Genomic DNA, 24,762 nt, shown 5'->3' on the forward strand with positions numbered 1-24,762 from the left:
GCAAAGGGGATATGAGAGGATCATGGGACAAGAGGTCCGGGGAGAAAGACAAGTGGGGAGGGGGGAACCCAGAGGATGGGCAAGGAGTATAGTCAGAAGGAGAAGAAGGAGAGTGAGAGAAAGAATGTGTGTATAAAAATAAATAATGGATGGGGAACGAGGGGGAGGTGGGGCATTAGCGGAAGTTAGAGAAGTCGATCTTCATGCCATCAGGTTGGAGGCTACCCAGACGGAATATAAGGTGTTGTTCCTCCAACCTGAGTGTGGCTTCATCTTTACAGTAGAGGAGACCGTGGATAGACATGTCAGAATGGGAATGGGATGTGGAATTAAAATGTGTGGCCACTGGGAGATCCTGCTTTCTCTGGCGGACAGAGCGTAGATGTTCAGCAAAGTGGTCTCCCAGTCTGCGTCGGGTCTCGCCAATATATAGAAGGCCACATTGGGAGCACCGGACGCAGTATATCACCCCAGCCGACTCACAGGTGAAGTGTCGCCTCAACTGGAAGGACTGTCTGGGGCCCTGAATGGTGGTAAGGGAGGAAGTGTAAGAGCATGTGTAGCACTTGTTCCGCTTACAAGGATAAGTGCCAGGAGGGAGATCAGTGGGGAGGGATGGGGGAGACGAATGGACAAGGGAGTCACGTAGGGAGCGATCCTTGCAGAAAGCAGAGAGAGTGGGGGAGGGAAAGATGTGCTTAGTGGTAGGATCCCGTTGGAGGTGGCGGAAGTTACGGAGAATAATATGTTGGACCCGGAGGCTGGTGGGCTGGTAGGTGAGGACCAGGGGGACCCTGTTCCTAGTGGGGTGGTGGGAGGATGGAGTGAGAGCAGATGTACGTGAAATAGGGGAGATGCGTTTGAGAGCAGAATTGATAGTGGAGGAAGGGAAGCCCCTTTCTTTAAAAAAGGAGGACATCTCCCTCGTCCTGGAATGAAAAGCCTCATCCTGAGAGCAGATGCGGTGGAGACGGAGGAATTGCGAGAAGGGGATGGCAGGGGGAGACAGGGTGAGAAGAGGAATAGTCCAGATAGCTGTGGGAGTCAGTAGGCTTATAGTAGACATCAGTGGATAAGCTGTCTCCAGAAACAGCTGGAAGTGGACCAGGTATACTTGAGGGCAGGGTGAAAGTTGGAGGCAAAGTTAATAAAGTCAACGAGCTCAGCATGCGTGCAGGAAGCAGCGCCAATGCAGTTGTCGATGTAGCGAAGGAAAAGTGGGGGACAGATAACAGAATAGGCACGGAACATAGATTGTTCCACAAAGCCAACAAAAAGACAGGCATAGCTAGGACCCATACAGGTGCCTATAGCTACACCTTTAGTTTGGAGGAAGTGGGAGGAGCCAAAGGAGAAATTATTAAGAGTAAGGACTAATTCCGCTAGACGGAGCAGAGTGGTGGTGGAGGGGAACTGATTAGGTCTGGAATCCAAAAAGAAGCGGAGAGCTTTGAGACTTTCCTGATGGGGGATGGAAGTATATAGGGACTGGACATCCATGGTGAAAATAAAGCGGTGGGGTCCAGGGAACTTAAAATCATTGAAAAGTTTAAGAGGGTGCGAAGTTTCATGAACATAGGTAGGAAGGGATTGAACAAGAGGGGATAAAACCGTGTCGAGGTATGCAGAAACGAGTTCGGTGGGTCAGGAGCAAGCTGAGACAATAGGTCGGCCAGGACAGGCAGGTTTGTGGATCTTGGGTAGGAGGTAGAAACGGGAAGTGCGAGGTGTGGGAACTATAAGGTTGGTAGCAGTGGATGGAAGATCCCCTGAGCGGATAAAGTCGGTGATGGTGTGGGAGACAATGGCCTGGTGCTCCTTAGTGGGGTCACGATTGAGGGGTAAATAAGAGGAGGTATCCGCGAGTTGTCGCTGTGCCTCGGCAAGGTAGAGTTCAGTACGCCAGACTACAACAGCACCCCCCTTATCGGCAGGTTTAATAATAAGGTTAGGATTAGTGCGGAGGGAGTGGAGAGCAGAGCGTTCCGAAGACGTGAGGTTGGAATGGGAACAAGGTGCGGTGAAGTCGAGACGGTTGATGTCCCGTCGGCAATTAGCGGTAAAGTGATCCAGAGCAGGCAGAGGACTAGAGCGGGGTGTCCATGAAGAAGAGGAGGGGTGAAGATGGGAGAAGGGGTCATCGGTGGGGGTGGAAGAGTTCTTGCCGAAGAAGTAGGCTCAGAGAGAGAGGTTGTTTTCTCTGGAGTGGAGGAGTGGATGACACTGTTAACGATACTTTTAATGGCACAGAAGGCAATAGGCAGATTGTGTCTTCCTCGACAGGGTAGAGAAGTCAAGTACGAGAAGGTGTAGTTTTAAAGTGAGAGAGGACTTTGAAGGAGATAAAAGAGAGATAGGATTGGACAGGGTCAGCGAGGAGTCACAGCGATACAGCCCGGCTCCAGGACCTACGGCCCCACCAATACATGGCGACCCCAGTGCCCACCAGCTAATCACGATTTCCTCCATTCGGCCCATATTCCCCAAACCCTGTTCCTCTACATACCTATCCAAGCGCTTCTTAAATGATACTAATATTCCTGCCTCAACCACTTCCTCTGGCAGCTCGTTCCAGTCACTCGCCATCCTCTGTGTGAAGAATTTTTTCCATCAGGTCCCCTTTAAATGTTTCCCCTCTTACCCTAAACCCGTGCCCTTTAGCTTTCGGTCGTCCTACCCAGTTACTGGCCACCTTATCGATGCCTATCATCATTCTGAATACTTCTATAAATTTCCCCCTTCTTCTCCCCCGTTCCAAGGAATAAAAACCCAGCCTGACCAACCTCTTCCTGTAACTCAGCCGCGCCAGTTCTGGCAATGGCTCGATAAATCTTCTCTGTACTCTTTCCAGTTTAACCACGGTACAATTTCACTGTACTCAATGTGCCATCTCAATAGTGATCAGCTTAAGCGCGGGATGTTTATAATGTTTACGGTATTGGCGCTCACGTTACAGTAGCGCTGCGATTGACCCAGTCAATATTTACGGCATTTGGTGCCCCGTGTCCCTAATATTTACGGTAGCCACTGTAACTTCTCAACGGCAACACCTTCACAATGTTTATGGGACCCGAATCATAATATTTATAGTGTTTGGTCTGACATCATCAGTGTCTCCGCTATTTCCTGCCCTTCCATTATGATATTTACAACGAAGAGTGCTCTGTGTCCACAATATTTGCAGAATTCGGTGTGAGAGTACACGGTGTGGCTCGTTGCAATATTCGTGGTGTATTGCTGTGTGTTTAGAACCTTTACAGTATTCTGTGAGGTTGCTTCTCAATCTTTATGGTACTTCATGCAGTGAGTTCGCAATATTTATGGTATTCGGTAAGCTGGGTCACCATTATGATATTTAGTATTACACCAGTACCATAACTATGATATCAATGCTCAGAGACCACTTTATTAGGTTCCTCCTTTGCATAATAAAGTGGTCACGGGTTGATGTTTCGTGGTGTTCTGGTGCTGTGTGTTCAGGGAGGCTTTTCTGCACACTACTGTTGCAACACATGTTTACCTGAATTACTGTCACCTTCATGTCAGCTTGAGCCAGCCTGGCCATTCTCCTCTGACCTCTCTCATTTCACCCACAGAAATGCCACTCACTGGATTTTTTTTTCTTTGTTTTGTTTTTCACACCATTCTCTGTAAACTCTAGAGACTGTTGTGCATGTAAATCTTAGTAGATGAGCAGCTTCTGAGATACTAAAACCACCCCTTCTGGCACCAACAATCACTTCTCTGTCAAAATCACTTAGATCACATTTCCTTCCCATTCTGATGCTTGGTCTGGGCAGCACCTGAGCCTCTTGACCATGTCTGCATGCTTTTATGCATTGAGTTGCTGCCACAGGATTGGCTGATTAGATATTTGCATTAATGAACTGGTGCACAGTGGTACCTAATAAAGTGGCCAGTGAGTGTACATTATGGTACTGGTATTCACAGTATTTACAGTATTGATGCCAAAACAATTGTGTATCCGGCAGAGTGTGTTCATAATATTTATGTTGCTTGGTGCTCTGTCTTCACATTGTTCGCAGGTTACAGTTCAAAGTTAAAGTACATTTATTATCAAAGTTTGTATACTATGTATAACCTTGAGATTTCTCTCCTTACAGGCAGCCACAAAACAAAGAAACTCAATAGAACCCATTAGAAAAAGACCGTCAAATACCCAAAGTGCAGAACCAGAACACTAATTGTACAAACAATAAAATTAAGCAAATGTCATTCAGAACTGAAGTTACAGAAGTGAATCCACAGCCACGAAGCCAGTCACAGTCGATGCAGTCCATTGGTTGCAGGTTGAAGTCTCAGTTCACCGCAGAGACAAGTAAATCTCAACGACCATCCAGATGAAAACTGACGCAAAACCTTTACCTTTTCAATCTGGCCCGGAGTTTAAATCGGCCCAACAGTGGGTCATTTTTTGCTCTTTGAAATCAGCCATGCCGCTTTGATATGCTCTTGGGCCCAGGACCCGTTGCCTTGATACGACCCGTACCCGACCTCTTCCGTCTGGCCGGTACCCGACCTTTCCCATATGGCACAGCGCTTAAATCAGTGAGCATCGACTTGGTCCCCCCTCGCAGGCCTGGGCCTGGGCCCTGCCTCCTCAATTCAGCCCATATACACCACGTCATAAGTGTGTCGCACCTTCTAATCTCAGTTTACACCACAAAAATGCCAGGTCGTACAGGCAATTCAGATGCTCAGCTGTGAAAGGGAAGTTATAGGCTATTGATTACAGTGATCGTTTTAGAGAAAAAGTGTGATTAATAAAATAAATAGTAGTTTTGTTTGTAGCCAGCAAGTTGTCTCTGTGTTCACCAGCACGATCTTAAACCCTTTATCACTGAAGCTTGTTCACAATATTTATGGTACAGTGCATTTCTCTTCCAATATTTACATTTCATACAGCATGTGCTCAATATTTATAATCATATAACAATTACAGCACAGAAACAGGCCATCTTGGCCCTTCTAGGCTGAGCCGAACTCTTACTCTCACCTAGTCCCACCAATCTGCACTCAGCCCATAACCCTCCATTCCTTTCCTATCCATATATCTATCCAATTTAACTTTAAATGACAACATCGAACCTGCCTCAGCCACTTATGCTGGAAGCTCATTCCACACAGCTACTACTCTCTGAGTAAAGAAGTTCCCCCTCATGTTACCCCTAAACTTTTGTCCTTTAACTCTCAACTCATCTCCTCGTGTACTCTCTCAATTTTATTGACATCCTTCCTATAATTCGGTGACCAGAACTGTACACAATATTCCAAATTTGGCTTTATCAATGCCCTATACAATTTCAACATTACATCCCAACTCCTATACTCAGTGCTCTGATTAATAAAGGCCAGCATACCAAAAGCTTTCTTCACCACCCTATCCACATGAGATTCCACCTTCAGGGAACTATGCACCATTATTCCTAGATCCCTCTGTTCTAGAGCATTCTTCAATGCCCTACCATTTACCATGTATGTCGTATTTTGATTAGTCCAAAATGTAGCACCTCACATTTTTAGCATTAAACTCCATCTGCCATCTTTCAGCCCACTTTTCTAACTGTCCTAAATCTCTCTGCAAGCTTTGAAGACCTACTTCTTCATCCACAACGCCACCTATCTTAGTATCATCTGCATACTTACTAATCCAATTTACCACCCCGTCATCTAGATCATTAATAAATATGACAAACAACATTGGACCCAGTACAGATCCCATGCACACCGCTACACACCGTCCTCCAATCTGACACATAGTTATCCACCACTACTCTCTGGTGTCTCCCATCTACCACCCGCTGAATCCATTTTACTACTTCCATATTAATGCCTAACGATTGAACCTTCCTAACTAACCTTCCGTGTGGAACCTTGTCAAAGGCTTTACTGAAGTCCATATAGACAACATCCACCGCTTTACCCTCGTCAACTTTCTTAGTAACCTCATCAGAAAATTCAATAAGATTTGTCAAACATGACCTTCCATGCACAAATCCATGTTGACTGTTCCTAATCAGACCCTGTCTATCCAGATAATTATATATACCATCTTTAAGAATACTTTCCATCAATTTGCCCACCACTGACGTCAAATTTACAGGCTGATAAGTGCCAGGTTTATTCTTAGAACCCTTTTTAAACAATGGACCCACATGAGCAATACACCAATCCTCCAGCACCATCCTCGTGTCTAATGACATTTGAAATATTTCTGTCAGAGCCCCTGCTATTTCCACACTAACTTCCTTCAAGGTCCTAGGGAATATCTTGTCCGGACCTGGAAACTTATCCATCTTTATATTCCTTAAAAGCACCAGTACTTCCTCTTCTTTAATTGTCATACTTTCCATAACTACCCTTCTTGTTTCCTTTACCTTACATAATTCAATATCCTTCTCCTTAGTGAATACCGAAGAAAAGAAATTGTTCAAAATCTCCCCCATCAGTGTTGTGTTGTGTTGTATTCACAATCTTTACAGTAGCTGGTACAGAAGGTCCACAATATTTTGTCAGTGAGACTGGTTAGATCCCACACCACCAAGTTCAGGAACAGTTATCCCCCTACAAGCATCAACTCCTAAACCAGCGTGAATAACTTCACTTTCCTCCGCACTGAGCTGATTCTATGAGCTGCAGACTCACCTTCAAGGACTCTTTACAACAACTTTTGTCAGTATTATTTTTTATTTGCACAGTTTGTCCTCTTTTGCACCTTAGTTTGCAGTCTCTACATATAGTAGCATTTCGTAAATTCTATGGTATTTCTCTTTTTCCGTAAATGCCTGCAAAGAAATTAATCTCAAGGTACTATGTGGTAACAAGCACCATGTTAATAAATTTACCTGCAACTTTGGACTTTGGTTCCCTCCTCATTCCCCCTCCTACAGCGCTCCCTACTCATTCCACCTCCTATATTGCTCCCTGCCTATGGCTCATCCCGGAGCACTCCCTGCTCACTGCCCCTCCCACAGCGCTCCCTCCTCACCATCACTATTCTGCTGCTTCCTTCTGACCACAACACTTCCTTCCCTCTGCACCCCTCACGGCACTTTCCTCCCAACTGTCCCTTATTTAGTGCGACACTCTCTCCCCACAGCGAGATGCTCCTGCCTCACTCCTTCCACCCATGACACTTCCCCGCCACCACCCACCTGCATGAAGCACTCCTGTAACAAACAGTCGAGCCAGGGCTCAGAGACCTGGGTGGGACACATCTCGTTGGAGGTGACACAGCATTTGATCAGTACTTGTTCCAGCTGTCAACAGGGAGGACGAGGGTGTCAGTGAGCTGCAGAGAAGGAGGAAGTCGACAAGTCGTGGGTAGCCCATTCCCACCCCTCTACCCAACTTGGTAACACAGTGATGCCTGGCCCCAGACAGTCCCTCATCATCAAACCTTCCAGCCACCCCCCTGGGGAAGGTAAAACGTCCTCGGAAGACACGTACCACCAGGCTCAAACAGATTCCACCCTTCTGTGATCAGACTCTTGAATAGATCTCTCGTATGATAAATGGACTTGACCTCACAATCCAGGTCTTGGCCTCGCAGCTTATTGTCCACCCGCACTGCACTCTCCTTGTAGCTGTTACACCTGATTCTGCATTCGGTTATTGTTTGACCTTATTCCAGCTGAATGCACTGTGTAATGATCTGATCCGTCTGAACAGTGTGCTTTTTACTCTATCTCTGTATGTGACAATAATAAACCAATCCCAATTAACAAGAACATTGAGTGTGTATCCCCATCTCTATCACCGCCTATGGCCCCTACATTCCCTGTGTCCGTGTCACCCCCACCTCCACCCCTGCCACTGGATTCTACACACCTCCCCGACTCTGTGACCCACTTCCTCCCTTACACCCCGACCTGTCTGTATGATTCCTTCCAGTTCCAACACACTCCCTGTCTCTGTGAGCCCTCTAACCCCTACACACCTTTCCATCTCTGCCACCCCTTCCACCCTTCAGTTCCTATACCCATCCCATCTTTATGAGCCCCTCTGACCCCTACACCCCTCGCTGCCTTTGTGCCCCCATCCTCTCTGCCTTCAGCTGGCCAGAGCCTGATGTCCAGAGTCCCCTGGGATCTCATTACTGACCAGTCGGACGTGTTCCTGGTTCTGGTAGTCGAATACGCCGAGGTATTGTGCAAATGCATCCATGATGTCCCCGTGCCTTGCCATGTCTGTGGCCAAGATCAGCTCCGTCATCCCCTGGGGGGAAAGGGAGAAGGTCAGAGCCCCTCCTGTATACAGACACGTGGCTGACCACCACCACCCCCCCTCCCCACCCACCAACTCTCCCTGTAACAGAGCATTCTGACTGGTTGCATTGCCACCCGGTGTGGAGGCTCCAATACACGGGATCACAAGAGGCTGCAGAGGGTCGTAGACTCAGGCAGATCCATCACGGACACAACCACCCTCACCATCACGGACACAACCCTCCCCACCATCACGGACACAACCCTCCCCCCCATCATGGACCCAACCCTCCCCACCATCACAGACACAAACCTCCCCACCATCACAGACATCTTCAGGATGCAATGCCTCAAGAAGACATATCCATCATTGAGGACCCTCGCCAGCCAGGACATGCCGTCTTCCCATTTCTATCAGACAGCAAGTACAGGTACCGGATGTCCCACACTTTTGAATTCAGAAACATCTTCATCCCCTCTGCCGTCAGTCTATAAACACTACCTCATTTGCATTTTTTATTTATTTGTTATTTATAGTAGTTTTATGTGTTGTGTGTACAGAAAGCAAATTTCATGACGTATTTCGGTGACAATAACCCTGATTCTGATTCGAGTATTGGGTACAGTGTTGGCCAACATGTTGTCGGGAAGGTGTTCTTGAGCAGTCCATGAACTTGGTTATTGCTTTTTTGTTTGTACCGTTTACTTATTTTGTATGGATGTTGTCCTGTCAAAGACCGGAAGAAGCTGCAGAAGATTGTGAACACGGCGCAGCACATCACACAAACCAATCTTTCGTCCTTGGACTCACTTACACCATATGCTGTCGGAGCAGTGCTGCCAGGATAATCAAGGACACGACCCACCCAGTCCACACACCTTTCGTCCCTCTTCCCTCTGGGAGAAGGCTCAGGAGCTTGAAGACTCGTACGGCCAGATTTGGGAACAGCTTCTTTCCAACTGTGATAAGACTGCTGAATGGATTTGGGCCGTACCCTTCAAATATCCGGACCTGCCTCTTGGTTTTTTTTGCACTACCTTATTCTCCCTTTTCTATTTTCTATTTATGATTTATAATTTAAATTTTTAATATTTACTATCGATTTGTACTCCAGGGATCACAAAGCGCAGAATCAAGTATCGCTGTGATGATTGTACGCTCTTATATCAATTGTTTGGCGACAATAAAGTAAAGTAATTGTCGTTTTTGCCTTTACACTGTACTGCTTCTGCAAAACACCAAATTTCACATTATTCAAGTCTGATGATTAGTCAGATTCTGATACGAGGGGTGTTGATCGACCCTGTAATAGTCTAATTGGGCAGTGAAAGCACAATATACTTGCCAGATGAATTGAACCATGTTCTGGACCTCACCCTAGGTTGCCAAGGTTGTCATATTACCACCTTGCGAAATACTTGGTCATCCCAATATGCTACATCCAGTGTCCCGATTTATCGACCCTCCTTAAATCTTAAAACTGTCCTGGCAAACTCCTCAAGCAACATCTCCCTGTGCTAAAATCAGGTTGATTCTATGTTACATTTCACTAAAGGTTGTGCTGCATCCTCCTTGGTCCCAGTGACACAAGCACAGCTCACATGGATTCCATCAATCACCTTCCTCAAACAGTTTTATTACACTCATAATTTCTCTTTCCTCTCTGGAATCCAGGCAGGATTATAACCAGCACCTCCATCATCTCTGCAGCTGTTTCTCCTGTGACCATCAGATACAGGGGCATTGACTCCTAGAGTCACACAGCTTGGAAAAAAGGCCCTTCGCCCCCACTAGTACATGGTTGATGAAGGTGCCATCTAAGCGAGTGGCAATTGCCATGTTTGGCCCATATTCATCTAAATCAGGGGTTAGAAAACTCTTTTCATGCCTTGCAGCCTTATCATTAACTGAGGGCTGTGTGAACCCTAGATTGAGAACCCCTGACCCCTAGAGCTTTCCTATTTATGTATCCATCTAAATGTCTTCAAAATATAGTCATTGTACCACATCTGTCACTTCCTCTGGCAGCTCATTCTATTCATCATTTGTGATCATTTGTCTCTTAGGTTCTCTCCCACCACTTACCTGTCTCAGTTGATTTTAGATTCCCCTACCCTGGGGAAATTACTGTGACCATCCATCTATCTCTGCCTCTCATGGTTTTATAAACCTCTATAAGGCCACCCCTCAACCTCCTTTGCTCATAGCAAAACAGTCCCAGCCTGTCCAGTCTCTCCTTATAGCTCAAACCCTCCAGACCCGGAGATATCCTCGTGAATTTTCCGGCACCCTCTCCAGCTTCATGATATCCTTCCTACAGCTGGACGAACAGAAATGCACACAAAACTCCAAGTGTGGTCTCACCAATGTCTTGTACAGCTGTAACATTATGTTCCAACTCCTATACCATTGCTACCTTGTCAGACCAATTTTTGTACCAAGCCTTGTCTGGTTCTTCCTTGTCTACGGCCTGTTGGTGATCAGTGTTTGGGCTATTTCAGTATCTTTGAAGGACCAGTCACTCCGTAAAATATCCTGCGATGTTTGTGGAAATCTGGAAGATGTTGAATCATCCACACCCTCCCACCCCCTCCCGAGAGTTTCCCACCCCGGAATCTTCGAAGTCAGTTTTTTCCCACTTCCTGCAGCCCCCTCCCACATTTCCCTTCCTCGGTCTCACCATCTCTCCTCCCCTACCCCACCAACCCCTACAGAACGTCTCACCTTCCGGATCTCCTCCGAGACTCCCGTCTCTGTGCCAGCGAAGATGTTACAGTTGGGCTCTGAAAGTATCTGGAAGGCCACGGCACAGCGGTGCTGTTCCGGGGGGAGTGGTTGCCGTAGCGACGTGCGAGGTCGGTCTGAGCATTGACCTGGTATCTATTTGGGGGAGGTGTGGGGTAGTGGGAGGCAAGAGTCCAACCCTTAGACTGAGAGCGGGGACAGTCATCAGTGGTCATCTCTCCTCCGCAGCGAGCTTGGCATCACGTTAAGTGTCAATTATTGGATGACGGAATTGATGGTTTTGTGGCCACGTTTGCAGACTGTACGAAGATCGGTGGAAGAGTATGTATTGGTGAGGAAGCAGGGTGTCTGCAGAAGGACTTGGACAGATTTGGAGAATGGGCAAAGAAATGGCAGATGGAAGAGTGTAGCATTGTGTACAGCCATATTGTATATTTTGCTAGAAGTAAAGGCACAAACAAATTTCGAAATTGGGAGTGAATTCAGCAATTGGAGGTGCAAAGGGACTTGGGAATCCTTGTGAGGATTCTGTAAAGGTTAACTTGCAGGTTGAGTCGGAAGTAAGGAAGGCAATTGGAATGATAGCATTCATTTTCAGAGAACTAGTTTATAAAAGCAAGGAGGTAATGCTGAGGTTTTATAAAACATTGGTCAGACTGCACTTGGTGCATTGTGAGCAGTTTTGTGCCGTTTAGCTGAGGAAGGATAAGATGCCATTGGAGAGGTTTATGACAATGATTCCGAGAATGAAAAGGTTAATGTTTGAGGAGCTTTTGGTGAACTCACTGGAGCTGTTGTTGGGAGGTGGGGGGTGGGGAATTGGGATTAAGGCCGGCGTTGGAGCGGTAATTCCAGCATGGAGTGACCCCCTGGGGCTGGGCACTCAGACTCACGTGTTGTTGAGTCCGGGGTGGTCCAGGTCGTGGCAGACAGCGGAGGTCATCAAGATCAAAATCTCGATGGGTTTCAGCCGGGCCTGCGATCACATAGGAGAAGGATGGGGTCAGTGTATGTCTGGGCTCACACCTCCCCCTTCCCCACCACAACACTTCACCCAACTGGGGCTCCCTCCCCTCACCATCTTCTCTAACACCTCCAAATCAGGGGGGAGCGTGAGGAGGGAGTGCTGTGGGAGGGAGAGTGAGGAGGGAGTGCTGTAGGAGGGGTGGTGAGGACAGAATGTTGTGGGAGGGTGTTGAGGAGAGGGTGGTGGGAGGGGCGCTGAGGAGGGAGGGGCAATGATGAGGGTGCGGTGGGGAGGGAGTTCTACACCGCAGGAGTGAACCTGACTGCAGTGATCGTTACGGAGGACTAGTATGGATGGGATGGTCAGAACTTGCTCCCATACACCCACCTGCAGCTCACACAGTTGGATCATGCCATGCATCATCTGGGTTACGCAGAAGGGGTGACGGAAGTTGTGGAACGGATTCTGCCTGTAGTTCTCCTGGATGCTCAGCTGTGGCACAGAGAGAGGATGCAGATAGTTACAGACACTTCGGTCCATCCGGTTCCTGCTGGTGCTCTGGCCTCACACTTGACCAATTCCTCCATCAGGGGTTGAGGGCCATCAGGGATCCCTCTGTTCCCTCACTGGGTTCAGCCTCTTCGAACAGAACCCATTAACCCCTCCCCATCTCCTGTCCCCGTAACCTCCTTCAGCCCCTTTACACCTCCTCCATCTCTATCACCCCTGCCAGGCTCTGCATCCCTTCCCATCTCTGTGACCCCCTTAGGCACGCATCACCATCCCATCTCTGTCACCCTGGAAGGGTAAGGAGAATGATGCAGATGTGGAGGTGGGGAAGAAGAAAAAGAGAAAATAGAGGGAGAGGCATTAGAGGAAAAAATAGAGAGATTAGAGAAGAAGAGAGAGATATATAATAATCGAGATCCCTGCCTCCATCCCTCAACTCTTTCACAGAGAGATGGATGGGAAAATGAGAGAGGGAGAGATGGATGATTCAGAAGAAAGTTGAGAGATGAGGAGTGAGATGAGGGAGTTGTAGCAGACAGAGGGAGGACATTAGCCAGGTAGACTGGAAGGGTTTGGAATGGAGATCTTGTGGATGAATGGTTACTGGGAGAGGTGGATGAGGAGAGGGGACCTGCCAGCCATCGCTTCAGAGTGATGGCATTGATGTTAAACTGGTGGACCAGGCCCAGACTGTGGAACATGTACTCGATACAACTCAGCATCTGTGGGGAGAGCAGAAACACATCCAGATCCAGACCCCCATCCCACTCCCAATCTTCTCGCCAGTCCTCCTCAGCCCCAACATAACCCACTGGTGTGCGGACATTTCCTGGGTTAAGCCGTCGTGATCTGGGACTCTCAGTTTGAAAGGAGGTGGGGAAGAATGGTGTGAGAGCAGATCTGAGGATGTAAATGAGAGAGAGAGTGAGAGGGAGAGAGAGAGGGAGCAGAGAGATAGATAGCAAGAGAGAATGCAGCATAGCTGAGAAATGAGAGAGAATGAGAAAAAAGGAATGAGAGAATGGAGAGAGAATTAAATTGAAATGAGAAGAAAGAAAGAGACAGGAAATAAAGAGAGGTGATGAATATTATGGTGAAAGTGAGCAAGCAAATTAAGCAATAGACAGAGAGAGGGAGGGAGAGCAGGGAGAGAAAGAGTTGCAGCGAGTGAGAAAATTCGGGGTAAGGAGATAAAGAGCACAATGGAATTAAAAAACAAAGAGAAGGAGTTAGAGAGAAACTGAAGAAAGAGTGAGCAGGGAGATGGGTGGAGAAAGATAGGATTGAGTGACTGGGGAGAGAGATTGTGTGCATTTGAGAGACTGGGGAGAGAACAGAGGTGACATGGGTTGCATTGAGAGGCTGGGGGAGAGGGGTGACCCACTGAGTACATTTAAAAGACTGGGAGAGGGAGGTGACAGGTTTGTACATTTGAAAGACTGGGGAAGAGAGATGACCGGCAGTGTACATTTGAGAGACTGAGGGAGAGAGGAGGTGACAGGTTTGACATTTGAGAGACTGAGGGAGGGAGGTGACAGGTTTGTACATTTGAGAGACTGAGGGAGGGAGGAGGTGACAGGTTGTGTACATTTGAGAGACTGAGGGAGGGAGGAGGTGACAGGTTGTATGCAGCATTTTGAAATCCCATTGCCTTTGAATGTTCTGACAGGAAAATGGAGGCATTGGAATGATTGACTAAAGGTCATCGAATCACAGAGAAAGGAAGAGTCTACCAGTGAACCAATTGGGAGAGCGCAGGGACAAGGATGACCCTTCCATTGGGACCTACAATGATCTCCAATGGCTCAGTAATACGGCGTTGTGACAATATTTCCCTCAATGTCAACAAAACAAAAGGGCCGGTCATTGATTTCAGGAAGGTGACGGTGGGGGATGGTCCCCTGTTTACATTAACAGTGCTGAGGCAGAAAGGCTTAGAGATTCAAGTTCCCAGCAGCGAATATCACTAATAGTTTGTCCCCATGGCCAAGAAAGCTCACCAATGCCTCTACTTCCTCAGGAGGTTTAAGACATTTGGCATGTCTCCATCGACCCTCACCAATTCTCATCGACACACGACAGCAATCATACTGTTTGGATGCATGGCGGCTTGGTACGACAACTGCTCTGCCCGTGATGACAAGAAACTGCAGAGAGCTGTGTACATCATGGAAAACAGCCTCCCCTCCACGGACTCTACACTTCCCACTGCCTCAGTAAAGCAGCCAGAATAATCAAAGGCCTTTCCCACCCCGGAGATCTCCTCTTTCATCGGGCAGAAGGTACAAAACCCTGAAATCACACACCACCAAGCTCAAGGACAGTTTCTATCTCACGATTGTCGGACTCTAGAACGGACCTTTTATGTGATAAGATGGACTTTTGACCTCACAATCTACCTTGTTATGATCTTGCACTTTATCGTATACCTCCACTGCACTCTTTTGGTAATTTCTACACTTTATTCTGCATTGTTATTGTTTTGCATTGATCTAGCTCAGTGCACTGTGTAGTGATCTGATCTGTATGAACAGTATGCAACACGAGCTTTTCACTGTATCTCCGAGCATGTGACAATAACAAACTAATAGCAATTCCAAGGAGAGCTGGCCAAGTACAATAACATTGTGTTCAAACAGGCAATCTCCCATGGGGTGGGACTCGATGAGGAACTGCACTTCATTGCCCGGTGATGGACTCTTGCTGTGCTCAGAAGCTCCGCCTCTGAAATTACTGATGCCTACCTCGTTGGGAGCCCACTGCCAGATGTCGAAGGTTGGCTTCTTCAGTGCCTCGATGGTCTCTGGAGAGAGGGTGTACTGGGAGGAGAGAGGCGCAAAGAGGAACAGGAGGTCAGTGCATGAGTGCAACATCTCCACGTCAAAGCCACATGCGTGTCTTAAACCTCGGCCCCACCAAACCACACCCTCACCCCAGCCTGGTACCTCTTCACAGAAGCGCATGCCTATGTCTATGCAGTCGGAAACACCAATCAGTAAGATCTCATAAACAGCATTCTGTCTGGAACCCCGGGGAGAAACTCACTCCCCCACCCATCCCAGACTCCCCATTTGTGGCTGTGGGACTTTAACATGCACAGACCGGGACTTAGATTAACGTCTCGTCTGGAGAAAGCATGCGGTTTCCTCCTCAGTGACCCTCCTGAAGCGTGGTGTTCCCTCTTCAGCCCCCTCCCACAGCCCACGCTCCCTCCTCACAGCACCTCCACAGTGTAGTGCTCCCCACCTAGTGAGGGGTGTGCTGGCAGGAACTGTATTTCACAGAAGCAGAGAGAGGTATAGGAGCGGGAGGGGTTACAAAGACCGGGAGGTGTGTGGGGGCTGGAAGGGGGTGTAGAGATGGGGAGGGGTGTAGGGGTAGGAGGAGTTTACAGAGACAAGGAGGGTTCTAGGTGCTGGAGAAGGTCACAGAGACTAAGAGGAGTGACTGAAGACATTGGGACAGGGGGGTTCTTACCTTGGGATGTGAGGGAACGTCACGGCGAGGGGTGAGCCTCCTGCTGGCAGGGGGACATGGGGAGTCAGGAATCCAGAGGGATCTGAGGGAGAGAGAGAGACAGAGAGATCAGCTTTCAGCATTCATCCCTCACCCCAATCCCACGGCCCTTCACAACGCTACTCGACATCTAGGATCCACTCACCTTGAGCCTCCGTGTGTCCCCTTCCCTCTGCCCAACACTGACAATCTTGCCCCACATCTCCAGGGTTTTCTCAGAGTTGCTGAGAAAATACTGTGGAGATTTTTTTTTCGGACCCTGCTGCCTCACGGTGGTCCAGCACCTCTTGAGGAGCACAATGCCATCCAGAGCAGGGCAGCCGTTCATTCAGCACCCCACCTACCCACCCTAAACACCCTCACTCCTCACCCTCTACCATTGCTGCAGAGTGCAGTGTCTACAGAACGTTCCGCTGTTACTTGCCCGGGCTACTCGGACAGTATCTACGTCCGCACCCCTTTCTGCCCAGAAGGATGAGGGCAGCTTTATGTTTGTGGGGATAGTTTGTCCCCCCGCTACCCCCACTCGGAAATCTGTGGGCCATTCCTTCACCGTCGCCGGGCCTGAACCCTAGGACTCCCTCTCTCCCACTCCGTACCGTGGGCTGTGGCTGTTCGAAGGGGCGACTCAGCTCCACGTTTGAGGGAGGCGAGAGAGAGATGATAGATCCTGATCTGGCCCAATGAGTGAGAGGAATTCACCCTGCGGACATGGATCGGACGGAGGGTGGCCTCTTGTCTACCTCCTACCTCTTGGCAATCTCTTCCCGCAGCCTCTCGATCTCCCCCTGACACTTGGCGATTTCGGCTCTCCTCCCGCTCTCCACTGCAACACAGTCCAAGCCATTCCTGATTAACCGCCTGGTCTTCCGTGTCCGTGGGATCCTGGGATCAGCCTGTGCTGAGGACACCCACGGTGGACGGCAACATTCACGGGGTGTGATCGAACCAGAGTGTCGGTGTGCGGGGTTGATCCATCCACCATTCGATCACGGCTGATTCATTATCCCTCTCAACCCCATTCTCTTGCCTTCTCCCCGTTACCTTTAACACCTTTACTAATCACAAAATTACTAATTGCAAGTGTTGTGAAGAAAGGTGTTGTTACAAAAGGCTGAGCGTGGTGGGACTGAGGTTCTGAGCTGCGCATGTTTCAATGCAAGGAGTATTGTAGGGAAGGCGGGAGAGATTAAAGCATGGATCAGCAAGTGAAGTTTATGACATTTTAGCCATCACTGAAATTTGGTTGTGGTGGGGGGCAGGGCTGGCTGCTCAGTATTCCGGGGTTTCATTGTTTTAGACATGACAGAGAGGTGCCGGGGTGGGGGAGCGGGTGGCGTTACTGGTCAGAAAAACTCCCATTTTGATGGTACCGGAAAGGATCTGGCTTGTATAGACTGGGACAGGTTGTTTTCTTTGAAAGGTGTACTTGGTAGGAGGGAGGACTTCAGTTTTCATGAGTACAAAGCTTGTATGTGCCTGTCAGGATAAAAGGCAAGGATAACAGGTTAATGGAACCTGGGTATTCAGAGATATTGAGGCCCTGGTTGAGATAAAGAAGGTGCAGGAATAGGCAGGCACAGTGTGGTGTTTGAAGAGTATGGGAAATGCAAGAGGACATTTAAGAAGGAAATCAGGAGGGCTAAAAGAAGACATGAGGTTGCTTAAGCAGACAAGCTGAAGGAGAATCGGAAGGGATTTTACAGCTACGTTAAGAGTGAACGGATAGCAAGGGGCAAAATTGGTCCTCTGGAAGATCAGCGTGGTGATCTCTGTGTGGAGCCGAACGAGACAGCAGCGATCCTACATGGATTTTTTTTGTTTTCCATCTATCTCTGTTTCCTCAGGAGATGGACACAGGGTCTATAGGTGTGAGGCAATGCAGAGGCGAGGTCATTGGTCCTGTACGGATCACAGAGGAGGAGTCTGAAGGCAGGTTGGGTGGAGGAATCCACAGGGTTTGACAAGGTGTTCCCTCCGACCCTCTGGGAGGCAAGTGCAGGAACTGCAGGGGCTCTAGCAGAGATATTTAACACTTCCTTAGCCACAGGTGAGATGCCCAAGGATTGGAATATAGCTAATTTTGTTCTATTCTTTGAGAAAGGTTTCAAGATAAGCCGGAAAAATGTATACTAGTGAGTCACTTGGTATTCAAGATGAGGCTGTAACTTGGATTAAACATTGGATTTGCAGGAGAAACCACAGAGTGTTTGTAGATGGTTGCCTCTCTGTCAAGAAACCTGTGACTAGAGGTGTGCCATGGGATTGGCATTGTTGTTTGTCACCTAAATCAATGGTCTGGATGATAATGTGGTAAACTGGATCAGTAAATGTGCAAATCACGCCAAGGTTAGGTGAGACTACAACTAGAGGACATGGTTTAGGGTGAAAGGTGAAATGTTTAAGGAGAACATGAAGGGGATCTTCTTCACTCAGAGCGCGGTGAGAGAGTGGAATGAGCAGCCAGTGAAAGTGATGGGTGCGGGCCAACGTCAACCTTTAAGACAAATTTGGATCGGCACATGGATTGGAGGTGTATGGAGAGCTGTGGTCCAGGTGCAGATTGATGAGATGAGACAGATTAGTGGTTCGGCACAGACTAGATGGGACAAAGGGTCTGTTTCTGTGCTGTAGTGTTCTATGAGTCTATGACTCGAAGGAACTATTAACCTCAGTTTTAAATATACCCTGTGACTTGGTATCGACCACCATGCGTGGCATTAAATTCCACAAAACAGAGGCGCAGTCATGTTTGTTTCTGATGACACGTGCTGGTCCCTACTCATCACAGTATTAAATGACACCCCCCCCCCCGCGTCTCCTCCCCCAGTTCTGATAACTCTCTCCCCTCGATTGACAGACATTCCCGCTGGGGAAAATATCCCCCTTGTCCTGTCCCCTTAGGATCTGAGAAGTTTCAGTGAGTTCACCCATCTCCTTCTAAACACCGGCCTTCATCAGTTAGGGCACTGAGTACTGGAGATGGACGTCACGTCTGGTTGAGTGAACTTGGCCTTTTCTCCTTGGAGTAACGGAGGATGAGAGGTGACCTGATAGAGGTGTATATGATGATGAGAGGCATTGATCTTGTGGATAATCAGAGGCTTTTACCCAGGGCTGAAATGGTTGCCACAAGAGGGCACAGGTTTAAGGTGCTGGCGAGTAGAATATAGAACATAGTACAGCCCACAACGTTGTGCCGACCCTAAAACCCTGCCTCCCATATAACCCCCCGCTTTAAATTCCTCCATATACCTGTATAGTAGTCTCTTAAATTTCGCTAGTGTATCTGCCTCCACCAGTGACTCAGGCAGTGCATTCCACGCACCAACTACTCTCTGATATCCCCCTTGAACTTCCCACCCCTTACCTTAAAGCCATGTCCTTTTGTATTGAGCAGTGGTGCCTGGGGGAGAGGCGCTGGCTGACCACTCTATCTATTCCTCTTTATAGGTAGGTAGAGAGGAGATGTCAGGGGTAAGTTTTTTGCTCAGAGAGTGGTGAGTGCGTGGAATGGGCTGCTGGCAACGGTGGCGGAGGCAGATATGACAGGGTCTTTTAAGAGACTTTTATATAGATACATTGAGCTTCGGAAAATAGAGGGCTATGGGGAATTCTAGTAATTTCTAAGGTAGGGACATGTTTGGCACAACTTCGTGGGCCGAAGGGCCTGTATTGTGCTGTAGGTTTTCTATGTTTCTATGTTACAGATGCACCAAATGTTGTTGAGGCTGCACTTTGAATATTGTGTACAGTTTTGGTCACCCCTTTCAGGAAAAACTACCATTAAGCTGGGAAAAAGGCAGACGTTGATGGGTATATAGCCGGGACTCAAGGCCCTGAGTTAAAGGAATAGGTTGGGCAGATTTGTAATTCATTCCTTTGAGTGCAGGAGACTGAATGGTGAAATTATAGAGGAGTAGAAAATCATGAGGCCTGTAATTATGATCGATTTTTTCGCCAAGGTAAGAGAACCAAGAACTACAGCTGTGGTTCCCAACCTTTGTTATGCTATGGACCCCTACCCTTAGCCGAGGGGTCCATGGACCCCAGGTTTGGAACCACTGAACTCGATGTTTGGGGTGAAAGGGGTGAGATTTACCAGAGACATGGGAGAGTGTTTTAAGAAGGCTTATAATATGTTGGCCTTCATCAGTGGGGGGATGGGTTGGGGTCAAGAGCTGCGAGTTAATGTTGCTGCTCTGTAAAACTCTGGTTAGACCCCACTTGGGGAACTGTGCTCAGTTCCGGTCACTTCTTTATAGGAAGAATGTGGAAACTTCAGATAGGGTGCAGAGGAGATGTATCAGGATGTTGGCTGGATTAGAGAGCATGTCTTATGAGAAAGGGTTGAGAGAGCTCGAGCGTCTCTCAAAGAAGGACGGGACAAGAACGAGGTAGAGAGGCAGAGCAAGAGGGAGGAGGATAAGTAGGGAGGGGCAGGATGAGGGAGGAGGGGGTAGCTGTATGGAATTACTGCGGAAATATCATGATCCCCCCTCCCCCCAGTCACTGAGGAGGGGGTTGGAGACCATGGTTGGAGGCGCAGGGGTGGACAAACATCACTCACCCTCCACCCGTCTCTCCAAGACAACCAGCTTATTCCGAATCTCTCTCTCGATTTCGCCCACCCTCAGGTACCTGCGGAGGGGGAGGGAGGGAGGCAGTGAGGAGAGAGGGGACAGAGAGATTTTTCCGAGAAATCAAGGGGAAAAGTGGAAAAAAATTAAGATTAAAGTTTAGCTTCATTTGTCACATCAAACAGCAAAACATTGATACGTACTGTGATGGATGTTGTTCTGTGTCAAAGACCTACACCTCCTGAAGGTGTGGTGAGGGGTGAGGGGAGTTTCAGGGAGAACACACAGAACAGAAAAAGATGTTCTCTGACAACCCGTTCTAGATAACCAACCCCTCTCTGTGTAAGAATAATTTTAATGTCCTCCTGTGTGAAAGTGATTACACCTCAGATGGACTTTACATCTCCACCCTCTTCCCCTTTGTTTTTGATACCCATACCAAAAAATATGAAAAGGTGAAACAATTACAAAATGCACAATAAAGTGTCACAGTGGCAGAGAAAGTGCAGCGCAGGCAGACAAGGACCGCAACGAGGTAGATTGCGAGGTCAGGAGTCAATGTTATCATGCTTGGGGATCCATTAGCAAGGTAAAATGTCTTCCCTACATATGTTTCCCACAACTCTTATAGACCTCTACCAGGTCACCCCCTCAGCTTCCACTGCTCCAGGGTAAACAGTCTCAGACTATCTGCTCTCTCCAGTCTCCGAGGTCCATGGAGTTGAGAGGGAAAATAAATCAGCCATGATGGGGGATAGAGGAGCAGAATTCTATGTCTTGTGGTCTTATGGGCCTGGCCACCAAAGGCAGCGGGGACGTCAGCAATGAAGGGGAGAGAAAGCGCCGGTAATCACGTCCCCACTTTCCGCTGTTCTGAATCCAGTACCTGGAGAGCTGGACGGTGACATCAGTGCAGAATTTCTGTAGTAGGACCTCTCTGTCTGTGAGTGAAATCAATAAATCAGCTTGTTATTGTCACAAGTCCCGAGGTACAGTGATGTTACATCCTGTCCACACAGATCGTTTCCTCACATCAGTGCATCGACATAGTGCAAGGGTAAAGCAGTAGCTGTTACAATTACCCGGGAAGCGCAGTCAGGCAGACAGCGAGGTACAAGGTAGATTGTGAGGTCGAGTGTCCATCTTATCGCACTGGGGGACTGTTCAATAATCTTATGATAGTGAGGTGGAAGTTGTCTTTGAGCCTGGTGGTACATGCTTCCAGGCTTTTGTATCTTCTGTCCGATGGGAGAGGGGAGGAGAGAGAATGTCTGGGGATGGATGGGATCATTGATTATGCTGGCTGCTTTACCAAGGCAGAGGGAAGTGTAAGCAGAGTCCTTGGAAGGGAAGTTGGTGCCTGCGATGTGTGCAGCTGTGTCCACAACTCTGTTGTTTCTTGCGGTCACGGGCAGAGCAGTTGCTGTATCAAGCCCTGATGCACCAGGGCAGGAAGCTTTCCTTGGCACATTGATAAAAATTGTCAATGTCAACAGTGACATGTTGAATTTCTCAAACCTCCGGAGGAAGTAGAGGTTTTGTGAGCTGTCCTGTCCGTGGCGTATACGTTTCTGAACCAGGACTATGGCCCTCGAAGCGACAGGGATAGAGTGATGGGCAAAGTGCTGATCTGGGTCAGTGAGGGCCTGATCCAAGGAAGAATTTAACGTTTAAAAGTTGTTTACCTGAGGGCCCTGATGATGTAACAATAACCTTATATGGAGAACTATAAAACAAATATTTCATAATTAATATCTGTCACTTTGCTGAACACTCCCCCCACCGACTGAATCTCCTCCCACAGACACTCCCCACTCCCCATCACCAACTACCCCTCACCCACTGAATCTCCTCCCACAGACACTCCCCACTCCCCATCACCAACTCCCCCCTCACCCACTGAATCTCCTCCCACAGACCACAGACACTCCCCACTCCCCATCACCAACTCCCCCTTCACTCACTGAATCTCCTCCCACAGCCACAGACACTCTTCCCACAGTGAATCTCCAGCCACACTCCACTGACAAACTCCAAACAGATAGTGAGGAGGGAGGGAACTTTGCGTGAGGGGCCGGATCGAACCCAGGTCTCTGGGATTAAATCTCTACTAAACCTGTCCATTGTTTACTCAATCACCCCATCATTCCAAGGATATTCCCAAACATCCCGGGCCCCTTGACAGTCAAATCCTGCCTTCTGGTATTGGGTGGCATCTCAGGATCAATGGTCACTGGCGACCCCTTGTGGTCAAGCAAGGACAGCGTGCCTCCTCTGGATAGGAAGAGAAGATCTGAGAACGAGAGGAAGACTCCGCCTCAGCTTTCCATAAAACTCCCTCCCTCTCCTCTAGCCGTCGCTCTCACAGCGCTCCTTCGACACCACGCCTCCCGTAGCGCTCCCTCCTCACTCCGTCTCCCCCAGCACGGACCTCGGTGCTAAGACGTATGGATCCGAACGTGCCGTCCTCTGGCTAAGGAGCGGGGAGTTAGTCGCTGCGCCAAGCGGCCCGACTGACCTGACAAGCCCAGCAGCGGCACACAAGAGATCCCGAACGTCGGACGGACTAGATAAGAGGCTGAAGATCACCTGGAATAGAGGAAGGGGGAAGATGGGAAGGGAGGAGCAAAGGAAGATGGGGGAGGGGGAGAGGAGAGGATAGGGGCGGGGAGGGAGGGAGGGAGGGAGGGAAGAGGGGAGGGGGAGGGAGAACGGAATGTGGGGAAGGGGAAGGAGGGAGGAAAGAGGGGTGGGAGGAGAGGAAGAGGGGAGAGGGTGAGGATGGAGGAGGAGAGGGGGAGAGGAGGAGGGAAGGGACGGTCATGATAGTCATCTCTGTGCTGGTCTGCCTCATCGCCCATGGGGCAAATGTTCTCCAACTTAGACGAGGGGGCATAATAAGAAATTTGGTGCAGAAAGGGTTCAGTCTGGACAAGGTGGCTGCATGGATAGGGCAGAGCCCCTAGAACCGTTTTTGGACCTTTGGCGAGTGTTCATTAGGACATGAGGCCAATCGTCCTTTCCTCTGCTTCTGTGTCAGGGTCTTTCAGCTGAACGATCTCCCTATCCTCTCCCTCCCCTGCTCCTGTCTTCTAACAGGCTGGAGAGGGATCGCACTGGTTTTTCTAAGCCCCAACCCACCACACCCCCTCCCCAGGTGCGAGAACATCGGGCTTAGTTATTCCAGCCTGAAATGACTTGGTCCAATTCAGGGAAATACACTCTGGGACCTGGAGTGGTTTACTGGAATGTTTCCAAGGACCAGAGAGTTTGACTCTGGCAGGGAGACCTGAGGTGATTGGAAAGATCCCCTTGGAGGCAAGGATAACAGTACCACACTGGAAAATGTTCTTCCGCCCACCATATTGTGCAAAGCTATTAAAACTAATGTCATCCAACTCCTTCTCCCCCACCTCTCCATTATCTGCACATTCATGCACCTGTTTAATTGACTATTAACCACCTCTGTCGTATCCGCCTCCACCAGGCAGCACGTTCGAGGCAAAGTCGCTGCTGTCCACTCCGTGCACACCACTTATCATATTGTATCCCTCTATGAAGTCTCATTCCCCTTTGCTCCAAAGAGCAAACCCCTGGTTCACTCAATCTATCCTCATAAAACATGCTGTCTAATCCAGGCAGCATCCTGGTAAATTCCCTTGGCTTCCTGATCCTTCCTAAATTGAGGTGACCAGAACTGAACTCAATACTCCAGTATGTTCTAATCAGAGTTTTATCGAGCTGCAATATCACCTCGCGGCTCTGGAGCTCAATCCCGTGAGTAATGAAAGCCAAAACACCAAGCATCTACTTAACAACCCTGTCAACACAGTACTCCACATATTGATCTCCTGAGGTGGATCATTTCACACATACCCGGAATAAATTCTGCGACATGAATTATTCGTGTCACAATTCATCTTCAGAGATGAGCAAACCCCCGGTCCGTTGGGATTGGATGTGTGGAAGAAGGTTGTTCCATTTGATGACTGGTTCAGGAACAGAAGGTGGGAATGATGGAATTGACGAAGAGCTAGAACAGACTCTGAGCCGGCTGAAGGGCCTCCTTCCTAGATTCCCGAGCTTAGCAATGGGAAATGTCCCCTCCTGGGGACGATAATGTGATCGGAGCAAAAACAAAATGGTGGAGTAACTGCGGGGTAGAACATTTTCCGTGGAGAGGTGGAGGGGAGACAATGTTCTGTCTGAAAGGAG

The 24,762-nt window shown here is 48.6% G+C and overlaps 1 protein-coding gene and 1 pseudogene across 1 annotated transcript in view; both read right to left on the reverse strand.

Annotated features, from left to right (window-relative positions):
- LOC140201967 (high affinity cGMP-specific 3',5'-cyclic phosphodiesterase 9A-like) overlaps nucleotides 1-21,455 on the reverse strand; it is a 173,118-nt pseudogene extending 151,663 nt beyond the window's left edge.
- Nucleotides 1-24,762, reverse strand: part of LOC140202052 (myelin-associated glycoprotein-like) — a 565,622-nt gene that overhangs the window by 426,623 nt on the left and 114,237 nt on the right.

This window comes from Mobula birostris, chromosome 8 (genome assembly GCF_030028105.1).
Source record: "Mobula birostris isolate sMobBir1 chromosome 8, sMobBir1.hap1, whole genome shotgun sequence".
Lineage (NCBI taxonomy): Eukaryota > Metazoa > Chordata > Chondrichthyes > Myliobatiformes > Myliobatidae > Mobula > Mobula birostris.